The 12,881-nt window shown below is 40.4% G+C and overlaps 1 long non-coding RNA gene across 1 annotated transcript in view; it reads left to right on the plus strand.

The window, feature by feature from the left end:
* Window positions 1-12,881, plus strand: part of LOC134173179 (uncharacterized) — a 190,594-nt gene that overhangs the window by 91,408 nt on the left and 86,305 nt on the right. The gene's annotated exons all lie outside the window — the stretch shown is intronic.

Raw genomic sequence — 12,881 nt, forward strand, 5'->3', positions numbered from 1 at the left:
CTTTGGAAAAATTCTGTGTTTATTAGACTGAGTCTTGATTCACAGGGTAAAAACAAAGAGAGTTCTGAATTCATTCTGGCATATGCATGCTGCATTTCTGGGAGAGAAAGGTGACTTACACGCTGCCTCTGACAAGGGAAGTCATCCTAGTTCTGTTGATCAAAGCCCTCCTTAGAAGTGGGGCTGCAAAGGTTTCTTCAACCACACAAAAGATTTTTAAAAGAAAGATGATGCAAAGAAGGAAAAATTCTTGAAGTAAATGAGGTAATTACCACCTGGACATACTGTTTTACACTTTGTAAGAAATTTGGTGGAGAGACAGTAAGTACATTGCATAAGTAGACACTATCACAAACAAACACATTGGGTGTAGAAACAGCTCAACCAAAGACAACCAAAGATCTGTGGAATAAAGGAAGAAACACTCATGCAAACAAGGAGTAGGCATTACAGATACAGCTGCACCCAGTGTATTTGAAAACATAGATTACAGGTCATACCAGAAGATAGGAAAATCCTTTAAAGCAGTAATTTGGAAACAGATTTAGATATCAAAGCAAGGGAATTGGTTTTCAATGCCACTGTTTATGAAAAGGGCAAATGCTGTTGTTTGTATAAAGAGATCTCAAGTAGCAGTTGGAAAGCTTAAATGACTTTTGCTTATACCTCTTTGGAAGTATTTTTACAGATACTGAAATTCTGTATACATCACAAAAAGGACTTTAGAGAAATTAGGAAGGTTTCGAAAACAGCAATAAGAATGCTGTAAAGCACCTATTGTAATGAAAGAGTTATGGAACTAAAGCTATTTTAAGAAATGCCCAATCTACCGTGACCACAGCAAATAAGAACCTGTATGAAAAACTGAATTCTGATAATAAAGGTCCTCCTGCCCTTTAATCAATGAATAATAAAATCCAGAGAGGACGAGGGAAGACATTTAGAATCATAGAATCATAGAATAGTTAGGGTTGGAAAGGATCTTAAGATCATCTAGTTCCAACCCCAACCCCCCTGCCATGGGCAGGGACACCTTACGTTAAATCATATCACCCAAGGCCTCATCCAACCTGGTCTTGAACACTGCCAGGGATGGAGCATTCACAACCTCCCTGGGCAACCTATTCCAGTGCCTCACCACCATAACAGGAAAGAATTCCCTTCTTATACCCAATCTAAACTTCCCCTGTTTAAGTTTTAACCCATTACCCCTTGTCCTATCACTACAGTCCCTAATGAAGAGTCCCTCCCCAGCATCCCTATAGGCCCCCTTCAGATACTGGAAGGCTGCTATGAGGTCTCCACACAGCCTTCTCTTCTCCAGGCTGAACAGCCCCAACTTTCTCAGCCTGTCTTCATACGGGAGGTGCTCCAGTCCCCTGATCATCCTCGTGGCCCTTCTCTGGACTTGTTCCAACAGCTCCATGTCCTTTTTATGTTGAGGACACCAGAACTGCACACAATACCCCAGGTGAGGTCTCACAAGAGCAGAGTAGAGGGGCAGGATCACCTCCTTCGACCTGCTGGTCACGCTCCTTTTGATGCAGCCCAGGATACGGTTGGCTTTCTGGGCTGCGAGCGCACACTGAAGCTGGCTCATGTTCATTTTCTCATCAACCAATACCCCCAAGTCCTTCTCCTCAGGGCTGCTCTGAATCGCTTCTCTGCCCAACCTGTAGCTGTGCCTGGGATTCCTCCAACCCAGCTGTAGGACCTTGCACTTGGCATGGTTAAACCTCATGAGGTTGGCATCAGCCCACCTCACAAGCGTGTCAAGGTCCCTCTGGATGGCATTCCTTCCCTCCAGGGTATCAACTGAACCACACAGCTTGGTGTCATCAGCAAACTTGCTGAGGGTGCACTCAATCCCACTGTCCATGTCACTGACAAAGATGTTGAACAAGACCGGTCCCAACACCGATCCCTGAGGGACACCATTTGTTACTGGTCTCCAGCCAGAAACTGAGTCATTGACCACAACTTTTTGTGTGCGGCCATCCAGCCGGTTCTTTATCCACCGAGTGGTCCATCCATCAAATTGATGTCCCTCCAATTTAGAGACAAGGATGTCGTGTGGGACAGTGTCAAATGCTTTGCACAAGTCCAGGTAGATGACATCAACTGCTCTACCCTGTCCATCGGTTCTGTAGTCCCATCATAGGCGGCCACCAAATTGGTCAGGCAGGATTTCCCCTTAGTGAAGCCATGCTGGCTGTCACCAAGCACCTTGTTGTTTTTCATGTGCCTTAGCATGCCTTCCAGGAGAATCTGCTCCAAGATCTTGCCAGGCACAGAGGTGAGACTGACTGGTCTGTAATTCCCTGGGTCATCCATTTTCCCCTTCTTGAAAATGGGGGTTATATTTCCCTTTTTCCATTCGTCGGGAATTCACCTGACTGCCATGATTTCTCAAATATGATGGCCAGTGGCTTAGCAACTTCATTCACCAGCTCCTTCAGCACCCGCAGATGGGTTTCATCAGGTCCCATGGACTTGTGTACATTCAGGTTTTTAAGATGGTCTCAAACCAGATCCTCTCCTACAGTGGGCCCAAATTCTTCATTCTCACAGTCCCTGGGTCTGCCTTCCAAGATTTGGGTGGTGCTGTCAGAGCCTTCGCCAGTGAGGACCGAGGCAAAGAAGTCATTCAGAACCTCAGCCTTCTCCAAATCCTGTGTAGCTACTTCTCCCGAGAGCTTCCAGAGGGGGCCTACTTTGTCCCTAGTCTGTTTTTTATTTCCTATGTATTTGTAGAATCCCTTCCTGTTATCTTTAATACCTCTAGCTAAATTTAATTCTAACTGGGCCTTAGCTTTCCTAACTTTGTCCCTAGCTTCCCAGACAACATCCCTGTACTCTTCCCAGGCCGCCTGTCCTTGCTCCCACCTTTTATAAGCCTCTTTTTTTCCCCCTCAAAGTTTTCTCAGCAGCTCCTTATCCATCCAAGGAGGTCTCCTGGCCCTCCTGCTGCACTTCCTTCTAGTTGGGATGCAACACTCCTGAGCTTGCAGCAGGTGATCCTTGAATATCAACCAAGAGTTTTGGGCCCCTCTGCCCTCTAGGGCTATATCCCATGGAACCTTACTAAGCAGGTTCCTGAAGAGGCCAAAGTCTGCTCTCTTGAAGTCCAGGGCAGTGAGCTTGCTGCATGCTTTTCTCACTGTCCTGAGGATCTCAAATTTGACCATCTTGTGATTGTTGTGTTTGATCCAGAATACACAGATCTTTAATACTGAGCAAATTAACCACTGGAACAATTTCTGAAGGCTGGTGGTAGCATTTTTTTTTCAGTACTAGCAATTTTTAATTTATATTAGGTTTTATTCCCTGAGATTTTTGCGTAATTCAAACTGGAATATTTTAAAGGCAACCTACAGGACAGGTTAAACACCAGATTGGACGCAATAATCACAGTGGCCATTTCTTGCATATGAAACCATACAATTTTTTAAATTAATGAAGAATGGCACAACAGTGCTCCAGCACTATTGTGACCATCAATTCTGGGGCAATACAATGCTTCTGAGAATAGGAGTACAGCTTGGAGCTTTGTGGATATGGCACTTCTGCACCCTGGCTATGTCCAGCCTGAGGATACACAACAAAGCCAAAGAAATCTCAATCAGACACAGGTGGAAGGTTGCCAAGACCAGAAAATTCAGCAGTAGTAGGTAAAATGTTGTCTTTACCAGTATTCCTTACAACAGGGTGAGAAAATCTCATCTTTTTGTGTTTTTAAGTCTTGCACCAAAATTTAGATGCAGCAGAAGGCAGAAGTCAGTATAGAAAGCAGTAGTAGTAAAGAGAATAATTGATTCTAGAAACCACTTCATTTCTTAAACTCTATTTGGAAGATTATTTTTTTTTTAAAGGCATTGCCTGCATCTATGAATATTGACAGTATAGCAGCTAAAGTTTAATTCCTTCTCAGGGAAGGCCTCTGATAGTATGCTCCCAAAGAAAGTTGTGAAGAAGCTCTATTGTCATAGACAGAAGATGGGTGTTTGTAACACTGAGATTCACAAACATCATCAGAAACCAAACAACATCATCAGAAAATCAATCAACATTACTAACTCTGGTGGAACAAGACATGTTTGTCTATGCTGATGGGACACCTCCTCCTTCTTGAAACCCTGGAGATGCTGCTGAGGAACAGCAAAGTCAGTCTTACATGTACACCTAGAGCTACAGTACAGAGTGTGTTTGTCCTTCTGCTTTACAACTATTTATTTCTTGATTTACAGTGGCACAGCTCTCATGTCATAACCAATTACGTCATAACCAATCATGTTCCTGAAGTGCATCTTAACAAATTTCCCACATAGTAATTAGATAGCGATTAACAATCACAGTTGCTTCATTGTTTCTTAGTCTGTTAAACCATAAAACAAAGAATAAGATTAAGTGTTCTTCAGTAGATTACCACAAGGACAGTAAATGATACAGAAACCATCACAACATCTGATATACTTCCATTCTGAACAGCTGTAGTATCTGTAACAGGCACCCAAATGTTCACTTTATTCAAGGCCTGGAAAAACTGATGATGTTTAAGTACTCCTGAAGACACTAATTTAACACCTACAAGACTTTCTGTAAGGACTTACAGTAAGACTTCATTTGTGCAAAGCTTCTGGTACAGTTCTGCATTTATCCTTCAGTTGAGACCAGCACTTACTGTTTCCTGGCTGAGCCTGTCAGATGCTGAGTTTTGATGGCTTTCATCCCTTCTTTGTGCAAGTCAGTCTCTGGCAGGGGTGGGACCTTGATTTGCCATCTGTTGTACATCCCTCTTTTCAAATTTTCCTGTAGCCTGGTACCTTATCAATAGCATGCACTAGGCTTTGTTGTATTTCTTCTTCTCCTCTAACAAGGTGCAGGGGAAATGTTTTCTTAACAGCTGAGGTCATTTAGGGATGGATAGGCTAAAAAAGAGGCACAGGATCTCTTTCTGGGCTATCAGGTCTGATGTTTTTCATTTGTGGAGAATGTAAATTTGCATATTGATGAATAGCTGGATTTCATGTTTCAGGTGTGTTTTTTTTGGTTTTGTTTTAGTTTGGAGTGTTGTTTTGTTTTGATTTGTGACTTGGTGTATTTTGGTGCTACCATGAGTTATCCATTTCACAGACACTGAATATATGAATCTTAAAGCAGGAGTAAAATGGAGACCAAGGAAGGAGTAAAGGCATATCAAGGACAGAGCAAAATACAGAGATAACATGATCATGGGTTTGGCTGAGCAATGCAGGATCTTCTGGAACCCATCTGAGCCTATACGCTGACTCTTGCATCCAGGATCTGGAAATACTCTGCAAGATGTCCAAAACACACATATCCCTGACAGTCATGTGGTGGGGCAGGTAGGCATGCTCTCTCCACCACCCAGAAAACATTCCTGTCATGAGACAGACGTTTTGCACACACAAATGCAGCAAAGGGAATTTTAGGGTCTCTGGTAAAAAAGAAGCAGGGCTCAGGACATGGCAATATGAATTTTGGAGTTAGGCCACTCCATGTGACTCTAAGTTGGGCTTCTTAACCTGCTGGCTTGGGATGAGAAATTAACACCTCATCTTGTCTCCATCACATGCCTGGACTACGAACTTGGATATGTCACTGTGCCAGTTTGTGCCTATGTTTCCTCTTTCTTAGAGACTGCGAAAACTTCAAGACAGCCTCTTGCTCCAGTTTTTTACAGTGCTTTTGTAGAGCAGGAGCATCTGGGGTTACTGCAATACAAATAAATAACATTAAACCTATAAAAGAGGTATTATGTGAAATAAGATGAGATTTTGTATATGAGCCATTAGATGTGTGGGATAAGGTGAATTCATTAAATCTGAAAACATAAACATATAAAATGTGCATACCCTCTCAGTCTATGATATCATTCTGAGCACATATAGACATATATATATTACATACGTTTAGCCTATTATATAAAGTGGATCTAAAATGCATTACATTAAAGAAAGTGTGTCCTCTGGTATCATACACATTGTAGGCACTCAGCAAATAATAAATATAATTGAAATGGCATAAAAATTAAAATGGAGTATATTCATCAGTTTCTCAACACAGTCTTTAATAACACTGGCAAAAAAAAAAAAAGGTCAATAGTGTATCAGCCTGGCATTCCTGAGGCACACATGATTGGAGTTCATCACGACATATCTGAAAAGCTTTGAAGCACCAGGCACAGGAGTTGCACCTTGAATTTTGAAATGAGATTGCAAAAGCCTTCCTCTTATCCTGAACAAATGCCTAAAAACTGAGTCACATATTTCCTCAGCTATAATAATATTGGTATAACAGAGCACTAAACAAATTTATTTAAAGCTAGTCTACATGCCTGTTTGCAGTGCAGCCTGGGCTCAGGATTACTGTGTAAAAAGGTTCAAATGTAATCCTCAATGTTTCTTATCACAAAAAAGAAAATTCAGTCTTTGACTTTGGGGACTACTGCAGTACTACATCTATAACTGGGTTTGCTGCCTCTGCATTTTCTGCATCATAAGCAAAATGATCTAGACAAGATTTTGGTCAAGTGAGTTACAGAGAAGCTTTTATCTAGTATTACATGTTCTGCTTTGGCACTTGTATTACCCCTGCCCTGGAGTATTTGTCCCCTTTTGCCTCCCTACCAGCCATGACAACAGGATGCACAATGAAAATCTGTGTTTACAAATCTTGCATGCAAATGATTATGGAACAGCCATGATATGCAGCAATTTAAATTTGTTGACAGAGTTGCTAAGAAACAAACCTTTTGATTCTGTGAAACCCTTTTTGATACAGCTCCACGCTCTGACAGTTGAATTTCTTGAACAAGAGTGAGGACTCTTTAAAAGGGGAATATCTGACATTTGCTATGTTTTCAGAGGCTGTAACATAACATTGAATATTCCTTCAGTGTCAATTTCATTCAGTAGCAGAATGTCTGATTCCATATATTTTTAAATTGTCTTGTATTTAAAAAATTGGCTTCAGCACTTCAGTACTACCTTCTCCCACTTGCATGCACAATTGTTTTGCAAAGAATTGTGATCTTTGCATGCTCCCCTGCCAAACACCTTGTACGTTTCTATATTTTTTCCAATCTGTTCTTTAAACATCCTTTCTCCAGGGCATTTTCACAAAGGCCCTCATAGCATGGTACTCAGATATCAACAGTAAAATATACCATTATTTTGACATTCCAGTATTATGGAGACAGCTGATGTTTTAAGAACATATACTCACACTGTAGATACCCAACCATTAAATAGTAAAGCAGAGAAGGGGAAAAAACAGGACCCAGATTTATCCCAAGTTGATTGCCTATGTCATTTAGCTGATAAAATTAGAAGCACTGTCATGTAAAATCTTGTCAGTGAAATAGAAGAATTTAGCCCTTAGGTTGGATGAAACACATTTGGGAGGCATCTAACCTTCACTTCATTATTAAGGTAGCCTAGAGCAACTATAGTCCTAATTTAAACACCTCAGGTGTTTAAGGTTTGGCAGAATTAATCCTAGCTTAATTGATCATAACCTTATTTTTCTTAGCAAGCTTAGCAGTTGTAATTATAACCTGTCTACATCAGTACTACCTTTTATACGTGGCTGTCATACTGTTGCATTTGGTGTTCAATAGGGAAAGAGCAGATGAGAAAAAATTTCAACATTTTATGGGAATGAGGGTTAAGCAAAGACAATTATGGGGCAGAGGCAGAACGGAGAGGCTCAAGAAAAGAACATATGACATATGAAGGCTTGTCTGAAGATATACATTGTTTTACAGGATCAGCATATGACTTCCATGGACATTTTGCATTTTTCTGGTGTGAAACACAGAAACCGAATGTCATGTAGCTGCCATGTCCTATTTTTAATCAAATACAATGGCTGCACAATCATAAGCTGAAACTGCAAAGGCAGAAGGATGACTCTGGGAGGAGATAGAGCAGTCTATGATGGTAAAAAAAAAAAAAACACAGGAAAAGAGAGTGAGGTAAGAAAAAAAACAGCGACTTCCAGATTTACTCCGGAGTACTGAAGAGTATCTATCTCTGCCTACTATTTTCTCTTAACATTTTCTTCATAAGGACCGTTTTTTTCCTTGTGAAAAAAAACCCAACATCTCCTAAAACTGTACAAAAGTGTTTTGAAAAGGATTTTTAAAAATGTGAAATAAATGTAAAAATAATGAGTCATACTCTGTAATGGCCATTGCAGAGTGTGCATTAGAAGGCAACCAGAGCACTCTCATCATGCACTAATAGCTTGCTAATGCACAGCCTTCAGTGCCTTATTGCTATAGTCAACATTTACCACAAGGTAAAGGAATATTTTGGGCTCCATTATGCTTTCACAACCTTGAGCTGTGCTGGAAAGGGCTGAAAGTAGAGTGCTCTGAGGAATGAGGGCTGAAGGCCTGAAGAAGTAACTCACACCTTTGTCATTTGTTGGTATATAGACGAAAAAGACCCACCCCAGGCTCAGCCTTTGTGTGACAAAAAACACCACTGGGGGAAGAAGAAACGTTCCATCTCTTCCAGCCTGGCTCTGCTGGAAGGCAGTAGTGCAAACCAGCCTGCAACAGGGTCTTGGCTTGAATGTCTCAGAAGGTTTCACCCTGGGACCACTGCAAGGTCCTTGTGCTCCTGCCCCTATGCATCCAGACACCATGAACAGCATTTTGGTTGCTTGTGTTTTAAGGCTTCTTCTCGTCCCAGTCTTTGTAACAGCAGTCTGCTTCCTCTATCGCTCATTGTCTTGTGTATGTTTGTCTGTGAACGTGTCTGCCAGGGATTGCACAGTTGTAAATGTAAATACCAAAAAAGCTCCTTAGCTGGGCTTTTGCAGCTCAGTACTTGAGCCAGGAACAACTTCATAACCAGCTTGGATCGATTAATTTTGCTTCTTTGAGGATTTTCCTTGCCATTGTTCAGTTTATGTTCTTTCTCATCAGGTAAATCATTTGACAGTCACTATAACAGGCACAAGATACTCCCAGTGTCCTCCCTGATTGAGGACTGCCCTAGGCACTTGCACACCACCTGTGCTGATACACTTACACGTGCAAAAGCTCCAGGAGGATGGACTGGCAGTTCATATGCCCATGGTCAGGGTGGTCCTTTGGGAGGGGGACAGTGTTTTAAAAATCATTTTGGTCACAGAAAGGGACTGAGCTCTAATCCCAGCCTTCCTGGGTGAGACTCTAGGAGCTATCATTAGTGATGAAAGGGGGAAGGAGTATGAGATTTTCTGCTTATATAAAGGACAAGTAGTTCTTTAGAAGCAAGAAATGTTGTAAGTATAAGAAATGTATCACTCATAAAATCTCAGTGTAAACACCTGTTTCATTAATCGACTCAAAAATATCTAAGAATTGGCAATGCAACATTTTATTTAGTGAAAATTTTGATCTTTTTTGGTCCATTTCCAATGGCCTCATACACCAATATGAATAGAAACCTTTGTAATCTCCAGTTAGTTCCACATTCAGCCATCATTGAGCAGCTACTGCTCTGCTGCAGGCTTTAGATTGTGAACTCCAGAAGAAGCAACAAAGAGTGGAGTTTGTTATAATAATGCCCAGAGATAGCATTACCAAAATATGTCACATGTGTTGGCCTAGACCCTTGGCTTGTAAATTCTGCATGTTAATAGCCCATAAAAATAAACCTCTATCCTCCCTTTGAGAGAAATCAACCCCAGCTCACAAAGATGGAACTATAGCAGAGTAAAATCTAGGTTCATATGCCATCCTAGTTGACTGGCACCTTTTTAAATGATATTGCTTGTGCAGGTAAAGGTGTGGAGGATCACTTCCTCATTTACAAACACTCACAGTGAGAAGAAAGCTAAATTCCATGAAAAGACAAAATGAACTAAAATACATCCCTCCATTTTCTCTGCTATAAGTTTTTTGTTGTTTCGTGGGGTTTTTTTTGTCATTTTTAATGGAGCAGCAGTTTATTTTGCTTTATGTGTGATCTTGACAAACTGTTTCTATCAAGTAAGGCAATGCAACAAATTGTATTGAGCTGTGTAAGTCCTAGCAGCTGGAAAACCAATTCATTTCATGGCTGGCTATGTTTTGTTTTCCTTTAATGCAGACAATTTAATGTTAGTGATCGAATTAGTGAATTTTCCAGCAAAAATTACAAGGCATTCAGCTTGAAATGTTGCACTATTAGCCGTCATCTCTTCTAGTTTTGTGTGCATATTGAGTGATCTGGGATGAAAAACTAACAAGCACCTGTCAAATCTGAGACATCAGGTTTTTTGACAGAGGGCCCACTGGACATTCCTATCAAGAGAGCCTTTATGAGTAAACCATGGAAATCTCTCTCAGACAAAAAGGAAACAGAGCTCATCAGATTCTGCAGACCCTTGACTTGGAGGGCATGCTGTCTCCAATGAAAGGCTTTTGATCACAATGCTTTTTTATTCAGATTTGACTTCACATTATGGCTAATCAATACCTTGCAACAGTCTAAGTCCCCAGTTAGATGCACGTCTCACAGTCAGGCAGGGAGACCTACTAATTGAGAAAAAGTCAGAGACCCAGGTACCATTGCCCTGAGGCTATAGTCTTTCCTCAGCTCAATCCTTTTTCCTATCCCTGCTCTTCTTATCACAGTACCCTAGAAATGGTGGAAATAAAATTTAGAGACATGACAGGCACGGAAAAGCAGGATCAATTCCTGTCACTTGCCACCAGTGTTTACTGCCTTCCCAGGTCTTCAGAGGGTGTTTTTCTTTCATAGCTTAGGGGAACTTAACCTTTTATAAATAGAATGATGGCACCTTCATGAATTTTAAACTGTTTGATTTTTTCTAGGCCTGAGATTATTTTGACTATCCAAAATTGACCCTCTCTTTAAAATCTCTTTTGTTTATATATGTTCAGAAATAGAAACTGGAAGTTTTTTGACAGTCTTCAATTTTTTGCCATGTACCAACTTCAGGAATTCCCCCTCTCTGCTTTCTGTATTATTTTCCATCAGAGTGTGCAGGTGAACAATATGAACTTCTTCCGTAGAAAAATAGCAAGATAACTGCAAACCTAGGATATGAAACATGTCCTCGTGCAGGGCAACAAAGATTCTGGCAGCAGCAGAAGGATGTCAGGCTGGCCTGTCTCCCACAGTACTTGACTGAGGGGTTATGTTCAGTGGAGCATCATAAGGGAGTTGTTCAGTCCTGGTCCTCTGTCACAACAGATATTAAAAATTAAGTTTTTTGCTTTTATTTGTTTCCTGCCTCCATTTGACATTTTCCTGGCAGCATTGTTTGCCTAGCCCCTACCACAGCAATATTCATGACAAAAAAAACGTGTTTGTAAACCTGGTTTTGTAAACTATGGTAAACCAACCGCTGGAGGGAGTCACAGATTAGGGAGCTGTTGGAACTACCAGCTGCTGCTGGAGAAGCACATTTTACTTTGGGAACCACATTATATGTCTGTCCTGTGTGAAATGAGTTTTCCAAGGCATCACTCTGTAAGCATTATTACGTGGGCAGTGTTGTGGGCTGAACTGGGGTTCCACATGTGCAAAGAGTTCCCTCAGCTAGGAGAGAGATGCTACCCACATTGTTCCCACATTGTTCTCTCTTCTACCACCTCTAACAAGGTTGTGGCTCTGGACAAATATTTCAGTGGCAATATAGTAAGCGGTGGAGAGAGAAAGAAAGATTAGGCATAGGTTAAGAACAGGTAGCAGAGCTGGGAGCAGCTGGGATAAGAAAGAGAAACTTTAAGGAAAAAAAGAAAAGCAGAAAATGAGGTAGAGAATTAAAAAACAGAGTACTTACATGAAGGAGAAATATTTAGGTTTTGGTCTGATCATCTTTTTTCCCTAGAATCCCAGTCAGGAACTCCTGTTCATTGCTTCCTATTCTTTGTGACATTCTCCATTTATATTCACCAGCAATTCTACCCAGAACAAGCATGTTGGAGGGTCAACATGGACAGCTGCTTGCCTTGCAAATAAAACTGTTTTATAAACTCATGCTCCAACTAACTAATAAGTAACCTGCCATATATATATGTACTTACTTGAATGTTCCATCAAGTAATTATTAAAAATTACATGGTTAAACGGAAATATCTCAGCAAATACGCATGCATATTGGTAAATCCCTGAAATGATCTTGTTTTGAGAAAACCTTTTTTTTATCTTCTTGAGTTCACATTTTCATTTCTTTTTAGAGTTAAAATGTTGCTTTTTTGGGTTTTTTTGTCATATTTGAAGGATGGGGAAAAATAAGTTGCTTTATTCTGTGAGAATAACTAATGATTTAAAAGTATTTTTAAAATATTATAAAAGGTATTTTCATATAAATTAAAATTAAAAAAGTTGAAAAAATATCTACTGCTTAAAAAAGTTATTATTACACTGAATATTTTATGTGCAATGAAAATTTTTACAGCATTTGTCTTTTCAAATGGCTCAGACTGTAAACATTAGTAACACAATCTGAAGATGTTCAGCTTTTCCAATGGTGCATTCAGGGACTGGGGACACGAATTCAGCAACAAAAGTCATACTTAGGGGTCCATATCCTACTGAGAGCACAAATCCTGAAAGAGTCCTTGAAATCTCTTCAGCCTTAAAACAGGGGTTTGATAAACCTGTTTTCCAAAAAAACATTTTCATAAAAACGCCCTCCTAGAAAAACACAAAGTGTAGCACATTTCAGAAAACATTGAAGGGTGAATAGAGTTCTTAATGATGTAAGAGAAGAGAAGTATTTTCCAGCATAGGTGTCCTCTTCTACTTAAAGACTTAAGTGCATATCTGCTTACCCACATCTGAAAATGTTGGCTTGCATGGTTTGTCAAAGGCCAAAGTGAGATGAGTTTGCAAGCCAGGGTTAGTCTC

This window comes from Pezoporus occidentalis, unplaced genomic scaffold, assembly GCF_034315485.1.
Source record: "Pezoporus occidentalis ecotype Australia unplaced genomic scaffold, CSIRO_AGI_Poc_V1 ctg5, whole genome shotgun sequence".
Classification (NCBI taxonomy): Eukaryota; Metazoa; Chordata; class Aves; order Psittaciformes; family Psittacidae; genus Pezoporus; species Pezoporus occidentalis.